This window comes from Oncorhynchus gorbuscha, unplaced genomic scaffold (assembly GCF_021184085.1).
Source record: "Oncorhynchus gorbuscha isolate QuinsamMale2020 ecotype Even-year unplaced genomic scaffold, OgorEven_v1.0 Un_scaffold_2263, whole genome shotgun sequence".
Classification (NCBI taxonomy): Eukaryota; Metazoa; Chordata; class Actinopteri; order Salmoniformes; family Salmonidae; genus Oncorhynchus; species Oncorhynchus gorbuscha.
The window spans coordinates 1-10,445 of NW_025746819.1; the positions used below are offsets into that span (position 1 = coordinate 1).

Genomic DNA, 10,445 nt, shown 5'->3' on the forward strand with positions numbered 1-10,445 from the left:
GATGGATAATGGGGAGGGAGGGGAGGAGGAGGAGGGATGGAGGGAGGGGTGGAGATGGATAAGGGGGGGAGGGAGGGAGGTGGAGGAGGAAGGAGAGGGGTGGAGATGAGATAATGGGAGGAGGAGGAGGGTGGAGGGATAATGGGGGGGGAGCAGGTGGAGGAGGAAGGCAGGAGGGATGAGGGGGATGGAGGGAGCAGGAGGGATAGGGATGGGGAGGGATAATGGGGGGGGGAGGGAGGAGGAGGAGGAGGAATGAGGGAGGGGTGGAGATGGATAATGGGGAGGGAGGGAGAGGATGAGGGATGGAGGGAGGGGTGGAGATGGATAATGGGAAGGGAGGGAGAGGAGGAGGTGGAGGAGGAAGGAGGGAGGGGTGGTGTTGGAGAGCGGGGGAGAGAGAAGATGAGTAGGAGGGAGGGAGTGGAGGAGGAAGGAGGGAGGGGTGGTGTTGGAGAGCGGGGGAGGGAGAAGATGAGTGGGAGGGAGGGAGAGGAGGAGGTGGAGAAGGAAGGAGAGGGCGAAGATGAGTGGGAGGGAGAGGAGGAGGGATGGAGATGGAGGGAGGGGGAGGGCTGGAAAATGCTGGTGATGGTGACTTTAGGGAAGTGTGCCAATTGGCCCTACCCTAAACCCTCCCCAGCCAGACCCCCCTGTTCCCCCAACAGTTTTCCATAGAAAAGGCAACGACCTGAGAGGTTAATAGCTTGAACTTTCCCTCTGGCTTTGTAGTCCAGCCACAGAGTTTCACACACTGGACACACACACACTGGACACACACACACACACACACACTGGACACACACACACACACACACTGGACACACACACACACACTGGACACACACTCAGACTGGACTGTGGCTGGTGTTGGAGTCACATCCAGGTGATATAAGAACCAGTTAAAGGCTGTCTGCTTTACTTCACGGTTTAACTGGTGGTCGACTGTCTCTGTTGCATGGCCATCATCTCTGGCATTACTATGGCAACCCTCAATACCTGATAGCAATACTGCCCTCATCTAATTTAGTGTCTCCCCCACCCCCTCTTTTTCTCTCTCCCACTCTCTCTCGCTCTCTCCCCCCTCTCTTTCTTTTTCTCTCCCCCCTCTCTCTCTTTTTCTCTCTCCCACTCTCTCTCTTTTTCTCTTTTTCTCTCTCCCACTCTCTCTCTTTTTCTCTCTCCCACTCTCTCTCTTTTTCTCTCTCCCCCTCTCTCTTTTTTCTCTCTCCCCTCTCTCTCTTTTTTCTCTCTCCCCTCTCTTTCTTTTCTCTTTCTCTTTTTTCTCTCCCCCCCTCTCTTTTTTTCTCCCACTTTTCTTTTTCTCTCCCCCTCTCTTTCTTTTTCTCTCTCCCCTCTTTTCGCTCTTTCTCCCCCTCTCTCTCTTTTTTCTCTCTCTCCTCTCTCGCTCTCTCTCTCTCTTTTTCTCTCTCCCCCTCTCTTTTCCTCTCTCCCCTCTCTCACGCTCTCTCTCTTTTTCTCTCTCTCTCTCTCTCTCCCTCCTCCCCTCCCTCCTCTCTCTCTCTCTCTCTCTCTCTCTCTCTCTCTCTCTTTCTCCCCTCTGACTCTCTCTCCTCTCCTCCACCAGAGAACAGCGATGAGACAGGAGTGATGGATAGTTTGCTGGAGGCTTTGCAGTCTGGAGCAGCGTTCAGAGACCGACGGAAGAGAGCACCCCGGCCCCGAGGTGAGACCTTTACAATAACTCAATACCCATTACAATAACTCCTGTACCCCCGACCTAACTCAATACCCATTACAATAACTCCTGTACCCCCTACCTAACTCAATACCCCTTACAATAACTCCTGTACCCCTCTACCTAACTCAATACCCATTACAATAACTCCTGTACCCTCTACCCAACTCAATACCCATTACAATAACTCCTGTACCCTCCGACCCTAATTCAATACCCATTACAATAACTCCTGTACCCCTACCCAACTCAATACCCATTACAATAACTCCTGTACCCTCTACCCAACTCAATACCCCCTACCTAACTCTATACCCCTTACAATAACTCTATACCCCCCTACCTAACTCTATACCCCTACCTAACTCAATACCCATTACAATAACTCCTGTACCCTCTACCTAACTCAATACCCCTTACAATAACTCCTGTACCCCCTACCTAACTCAATACCCCTTACAATAACTCCTGTACCCCTACCTAACTCAATACCCCTACCTAACTCAATACCCCTACCTAACTCAATACCCCTACCTAACTCAATACCCCCTACCTAACTCAATACCCCCTACCTAACTCAATACCCCTACCTAACTCAATACCCCTACCTAACTCAATACCCCCTACCTAACTCAATACCCCTACCTAACTCAATACCCCCTACCTAACTCAATACCCTCTACCTAACTCAATACCCTCTACCTAACTCAATACCCTCTACCTAACTCAATACCCTCTACCTAACTCAATACCCTCTACCTAACTCAATACCCTCTACCTAACTCAATACCCCTTACAATAACTCCTGTACCCTCTACCTAACTCAATACCCCCTACCCAATTCAATACCCCCTACCCAACTCAATACCCATTACAATAACTCCTTTATCCCCTACCTAACTCAATACCCCTTACAATAACTCCTTTATCCCCTACCTAACTCAATACCCCTTACAATAACTCCTTTATCCCCTACCTAACTCAATACCCCTACCTAACTCAATACCCCCTACCTAACTCAATACCCCTTACAATAACTCCTTTATCCCCTACCTAACTCAATACCCCCTACCTAACTCAATACCCCCTACCTAACTCAATACCCTCTACCTAACTCAATACCCTCTACCTAACTCAATACCCCTTACAATAACTCCTTTATCCCCTACCTAATATTATAGTTATTACTGGTTCATTATTATATTATAGTTATTACTGGTTCATTATTATAGTTATTACTGGTTCATTATTATATTATAGTTATTACTGGTTCATTATTATATTATAGTTATTACTGGTTCATTATTATATTATAGTTATTACTGGTTCATTATTATATTATAGTTATTACTGGTTCATTATTATATTATAGTTATTACTGGTGGAAAAGAGGAGAGGAGGGAAAGAAGAGGCAGAGAGGAAAAGAGTCATTATATAGTTATTACTGGTTCATTATTATATTATAGTTATTACTGGTTCATTATTATTATATTATAGTTATTACTGGTTCATTATTATATTATAGTTATTACTGGTTCATTATTATAGTTATTACTGGTTCATTATTATAGTTATTACTGGTTCATTATTATATTATAGTTATTACTGGTTCATTATTATATTATAGTTATTACTGGTTCATTATTATATTATAGTTATTACTGGTTCATTATTCTAGTTATTACTGGTTCATTATTATATTATAGTTATTACTGGTTCATTATTATATAGTTGTTACTGGTTCATTATTATATTATAGTTATTACTGGTTCATTATTATATTATAGTTATTACTGGTTCATTATTATAGTTATTACTGGTTCATTATTATAGTTATTACTGGTTCATTATTATAGTTATTACTGGTTCATTATTATATTATAGTTATTACTGGTTCATTATTATATTATAGTTATTACTGGTTCATTATTATAGTTATTACTGGTTCATTATTATATTATAGTTATTACTGGTTCATTATTATATTATAGTTATTACTGGTTCATTATTATATTATAGTTATTACTGGTTCATTATTATATTATAGTTATTACTGGTTCATTATTATATTATAGTTATTACTGGTTCATTATTATATTATAGTTATTACTGGTTCATTATTATAGTTATTACTGGTTATATTATAGTTATTACTGGTTCATTATTATATTATAGTTATTACTGGTTCATTATTATAGTTATTACTGGTTCATTATTATAGTTGTTACTGGTTCATTATTATATTATAGTTATTACTGGTTCATTATTATAGTTATTACTGGTTCATTATTATAGTTGTTACTGGTTCATTATTATATTATAGTTATTACTGGTTCATTATTATATTATAGTTATTACTGGTTCATTATTATATTATAGTTATTACTGGTTCATTATTATAGTTATTACTGGTTCATTATTATATTATAGTTATTACTGGTTCATTATTATATTATAGTTATTACTGGTTCATTATTATAGTTGTTACTGGTTCATTATTATATTATAGTTATTACTGGTTCATTATTATATTATAGTTATTACTGGTTCATTATTATAGTTATTACTGGTTCATTATTATAGTTATTACTGGTTCATTATTATAGTTATTACTGGTTCATTATTATATTATAGTTATTACTGGTTCATTATTATATTATAGTTATTACTGGTTCATTATTATATTATAGTTATTACTGGTTCATTATTATATTATAGTTATTACTGGTTCATTATTATATTATAGTTATTACTGGTTCATTATTATATTATAGTTATTACTGGTTCATTATTATATTATAGTTATTACTGGTTCATTATTATATTATAGTTATTACTGGTTCATTATTATATTACTGGTTCATTATTATATTATAGTTATTACTGGTTCATTATTATATTATAGTTATTACTGGTTCATTATTATATTATAGTTATTACTGGTTCATTATTATATTATAGTTATTACTGGTTCATTATTATATTATAGTTATTACTGGTTCATTATTATATTATAGTTATTACTGGTTCATTATTATATTATAGTTATTACTGGTTCATTATTATATTATAGTTATTACTGGTTCATTATTATAGTTATTACTGGTTCATTATTATAGTTATTACTGGTTCATTATTATATTATAGTTATTACTGGTTCATTATTATATTATAGTTATTACTGGTTCATTATTATTTATAGTTATTACTGGTTCATTATTATTATAGTTATTACTGGTTCATTATTATATTATAGTTATTACTGGTTCATTATTATAGTTATTACTGGTTCATTATTATAGTTATTACTGGTTCATTATTATATTATAGTTATTACTGGTTCATTATTATAGTTATTACTGGTTCATTATTATATTATAGTTATTACTGGTTCATTATTATATTATAGTTATTACTGGTTCATTATTATAGTTATTACTGGTTCATTATTTATTATAGTTATTACTGGTTCATTATTATATTATAGTTATTACTGGTTCATTATTATAGTTATTACTGGGTATAGTTATTACTGGTTCATTATTATATTATAGTTATTACTGGTTCATTATTATATTATAGTTATTACTGGTTCATTATTATATTATAGTTATTACTGGTTCATTATTATATTATAGTTATTACTGGTTCATTATTATATTATAGTTATTACTGGTTCATTATTATATTATAGTTATTACTGGTTCATTATTATATTATAGTTATTACTGGTTCATTATTATATTATAGTTATTACTGGTTCATTATTATATTATAGTTATTACTGGTTCATTATTATATTATAGTTATTACTGGTTCATTATTATAGTTATTACTGGTTCATTATTATATTATAGTTATTACTGGTTCATTATTATATTATAGTTATTACTGGTTCATTATTATATTATAGTTATTACTGGTTCATTATTCTAGTTATTACTGGTTCATTATTCTAGTTATTACTGGTTCATTATTATAGTTATTACTGGTTCATTATTATAGTTATTACTGGTTCATTATTATAGTTATTACTGGTTCATTATTATATTATAGTTATTACTGGTTCATTATTATAGTTATTACTGGTTCATTATTATAGTTATTACTGGTTCATTATTATAGTTATTACTGGTTCATTATTATAGTTGTTACTGGTTCATTATTATAGTTGTTACTGGTTCATTATTATATTATAGTTGTTACTGGTTCATTATTATATTATAGTTATTACTGGTTCATTATTATATTATAGTTATTACTGGTTCATTATTATATTATAGTTATTACTGGTTCATTATTATATTATAGTTATTACTGGTTCATTATTATATTATAGTTATTACTGGTTCATTATTATATTATAGTTATTACTGGTTCATTATTATATTATAGTTATTACTGGTTCATTATTATAGTTATTACTGGTTCATTATTATAGTTATTACTGGTTCATTATTATATAGTTATTACTGGTTCATTATTATATTATAGTTATTACTGGTTCATTATTGTGTTGACGTTTCCACTGGTTCCAACAGATGGTCAGATGAGCCTCAGTCCCAGTTCGTACCTCCAGGTTCTGAAGCCCTGTAACCATGGTAATGACAACCCAGCCTCCACTCTGAGCTAACAGCGTGTTCTGTCTGTCTGTCTGTCTCTGAGCCTAACCAGAACCGTGTATTTAAAATAGAGCAAATGGAATGTTTCCACTCTGAACAGAACACCGTCCTCTCGCTGTCCTCTCCACTCTCTCCTCTCCACTCTGAGCTAACGACCGTCCTCTCGCTGTCTCTCCACTCTGAGCTAACGACCGTCCTCTCGCTGTCTTCTCCACTCTGAGCTAACGACCGTGTCTCTCCCTCTCGTCCTCTCCACTCTGAGCTAACGACCGTCCTCTCGCTGTCTTCTCCACTCTGAGCTTACGGCCGTCCTCTCGCTGTCTTCTCCACTCTGAGCTAACGACCGTCCTCTCTGTCTTCTCCACTCTGAGCTCGCTGTCTTCTCTACTCTGAGCTTACGGCCGTCCTCTCGCTGTCTTCTCCACTCTGAGCTAACGACCGTCCTCTCGCTGTCTTCTCTACTCTGAGCTAACGACCGTCCTCTCCACTCTGAGCTAACGACCGTCCTCTCCACTCTGAGCTAACGACCGTCCTCTCCACTCTGAGCTAACGACCGTCCTCTCCACTCTGAGCTAACGACCGTCCTCTCGCTGTCTTCTCCACTCTGAGCTTACGACCGTCCTCTCGCTGTCTTCTCCACTCTGAGCTAACGACCGTCCTCTCCACTCTGAGCTTACGACCGTCCTCTCGCTGTCTTCTCCACTCTGAGCTTACGACCGTCCTCTCGCTGTCTCCTCCGTCTGTCTGTCTCGTCCGTCCGTCCGTCTGTCCGTCTGTCTGTCTGTCTAGTTATGGACAGCTGTACACAGTGTTGTCTCCTGTGGTACTGGTCTCAATATATATATATGCCATTTAGCAGACGCTTTTATCCAAAGCGACTTACAGTCATGTGTGCATACATTCTACGTATGGGTGGTCCCGGGGATCGAACCCACTATCCTGGCGTTACAAGCGCCATGCTCTACCAACTGAGCTACAGAAGGACCATCAACACACTGTACTGGTCTCAACACACTGTACTGGTCTCAACACACAGTACTGGTCTCAACACACTGTACTGGTCTCAACACACAGTACTGGTCTCAACACACACACTGTACTGGTTAACAGTAGTGTACTATATAGAGACTAGGGGTCCTGGTTAACAGTAGTGTACTATATAGAGACTAGGGGGTAGACCCTATAGGTCCTGGTTAACAGTAGTGCACTATATAGAGACTAGGGGGTAGACCCTATAGGTCCTGGTTAACAGTAGTGTACTATATAGAGACTAGGGGTCCTGGTTAACAGTAGTGCACTATATAGAGACTAGGGGGTAGACCCTATAGGTCCTGGTTAACAGTAGTGTACTATATAGAGACTAGGGGTCCTGGTTAACAGTAGTGTACTATATAGAGACTAGGGGGTAGACCCTATAGGTCCTGGTTAACAGTAGTGTACTATATAGAGACTAGGGGTCCTGGTTAACAGTAGTGCACTATATCGGTCATAGAGTGCCATTTGGAACACAGAAGGAGTATGCAGTATTGTTGTATGTTTTCTCTGTTCTCTGAAAGATAAACGAGGCCTCTTGGTGGGCCTCCTGTCCAGGGTTTTCCTCCCTCATTATAGAGACAATTAAAACATTAAGCCTTGGCCCTGTTACTTCATATTGCCTTTAATGGGGATCCCTGCCAGCTGGGTACAGGCATACATGAATAATAATATTATCTCTCTCCATCTATCTATCTCTCTATCACTCTCTATCTATCTCTCTATCGCTCTTTATCTCCCTCTTCATCTATCTCTTTATCTATTGCTCTCTATCTCACACTCCCTCTCTCTCTATCTCTCACTCCCTCTCTCTGTCTCCCTCGGTCTCTCTCTCCCTCTATCTCTCTATCTATTGCTCTCTATCTCGCACGCTCTCTCTCTTTCTCTCTATTTCACACTCCCTCCCTCTCTCTCTCTCTCTCTCCCCATCTATCTCTATCGATATATCTCGCACTCTCTCTCTATCTCTCACTCTATCTCTCTATCTATTGCTCCCTCGATCTCTCTCTCTCTCTCTCTCTCTCTCTCTCTCTCCCTCCCCATCTATCTCTCTCTCTCCCCATCTATCTCTATCGATATATCTCGCACTCTCTCTCTCTCCCCATCTATCTCTCTCCCCATTTATCTCTATCGATATCTCTCGCACTCCCTCTCTCTCCGTCTCGCACTCTCTCTCCCTATCTCTCCATCTATCTCTCTCCCTCTTCCTATCTCTCTCCCTCTATCTCGCACTCCCTCTCTCCAATTAGCTCTCTCTGTCCCTCTTTCTATCTCTCCATCTTTCTATGTCTCTCCATCTATATATATATATATATCTTGCTGTTGTTCTGGTCTGACTTATCTGAAATTATATTGGATATGGGATGGAGGAAGGGATGGAGAGAGGGGAAGAGAGAGCCAGGGGAGAGAGAGGGGAAGAGAGAGCCAGGGGAGAGAGAGGGGAAGAGAGAGAGAGAGAGAGGGGAAGAGAGAGCCAGGGAGAGAGAGAGGGGAAGAGAGAGCCAGGGAGAGAGAGAGGGGAAGAGATAGCCAGGGAGAGAGAGAGGGGAAGAGAGAGCCAGGGAGAGAGAGAGGGGAAGAGAGAGCCAGAGAGAGAGGGGAAGAGAGAGCCAGGGGAGAGAGAGAGAGAGAGAGAGAGGGAAGAGAGAGCCAGGGAGAGAGGGAGAGAGAGCCAGGGAGAGAGAGCCAGGGGGAGGGGAAGAGAGCCAGGGGAGAGAGGGGAAGAGAGAGCCAGGGAGAGAGAGGGAAGGGGAGCCAGGGGGAGAGAGAGCCAGGGGAGGGAGAGAGAGCCAGGGGGAAGAGAAGCCAGAGAGCCAGAGAGAGAGGGAAGAGAGAGCCAGGGAGAGAGAGAGGGAAGAGAGAGCCAGGGAGAGAGAGAGGGGAAGAGAGAGCCAGGGAGAGAGAGAGGGAGAGAGAGAGGGGAAGAGAGAGCCAGGGAGAGAGAGCCAGGGAGAGAGAGAGGGGAAGAGAGAGCCAGGGAGAGAGAGAGGGGAAGAGAGAGCCAGGAGGAAGAGGGAAGAGAGAGCCAGAGAGAGAAGAGAGAGGGGAGAGAGAGGAAGAGAGAGAGAGGGAGAGAGAGAGGGGAAGAGAGAGCCAGGGAGAGAGAGAGGGGAAGAGAGAGCCAGGGAGAGAGAGGGGAAGAGAGAGCCAGGATGGAAGGGAGAGAGAGAGGGGAAGAGAGAGCCAGGGGAGAGAGAGGGGAAGAGAGAGCCAGGGAGAGAGAGAGGGGAAGAGAGAGCCAGGATGGAAGGGAGAGAGAGAGGGGAAGAGAGAGCCAGGATGGAAGGGAGAGAGAGAGGGGAAGAGAGAGCCAGGATGGAAGGGAGAGAGAGAGGCCAAGAGAGAGCCAGGGAGAGAGAGGCCGAGAGAGAGCCAGGGAGAGAGAGAGGGGAAGAGAGAGCCAGGGAGAGAGAGAGGGGAAGAGAGAGCCAGGGAGAGAGAGAGGGGAAGAGAGAGCCAGGGAGAGAGAGAGGGGAAGAGAGGGAGAGAGGAGGGAGAGAGAGCCAGGGAGAGAGAGAGGAGAGAGAGGGAGAGAGAGAGGGAAGAGAGAGGAGGGGAAGAGAGAGAGAGAGGGGAGAGAGAGAGGAAGAGAGAGAGGGGGAGAGAGAGGGGAAGAGAGAGCCAGGGAGAGAGAGAGGGGAAGAGAGAGCCAGGATGGAAGGGAGAGAGAGAGGGGAAGAGAGAGCCAGGATGGATGGGATGGAGAGAGGGAAGAGAGAGCCAGGATGGATGGGATGGAGAGAGAGGCCAAGAGAGAGCCAGGGAGAGAGAGGCGAAGAGAGAGCCAGGATGGATGGGATGGAGAGAGAGAGGGAGAGAGAGCCAGGATGGATGGGATGGAGAGAGGGGAAGAGAGAGCCAGGATGGATGGGATGGAGAGAGAGCCAGGATGGATGGGAGAGAGGGGAAGAGAGAGCCAGGATGGATGGGATGGAGAGAGGGGAAGAGAGAGCCAGGATGGATGGGATGGAGAGAGGGGAAGAGAGAGCCAGGGGAGGGAGAGAGAGGGGAAGAGAGAGCCAGGATGGATGGGATGGAGAGAGGGGAAGAGAGAAGGAGAGAGAGAGAGGGGAAGAGAGAGCCAGGATGGA

At 41.6% G+C, this 10,445-nt stretch overlaps 1 long non-coding RNA gene across 1 annotated transcript; it reads left to right on the forward strand.

Moving 5' to 3' along the window:
- The first annotated feature begins 1,585 nt into the window (after positions 1 to 1,585).
- Positions 1,586 to 6,300, forward strand: LOC124025519. The gene is made up of 2 exons (XR_006837200.1): positions 1,586 to 1,687; positions 6,241 to 6,300. It is a non-coding gene; the product is annotated as an uncharacterized LOC124025519 (long non-coding RNA).
- The last annotated feature ends 4,145 nt before the right edge of the window (positions 6,301 to 10,445 follow it).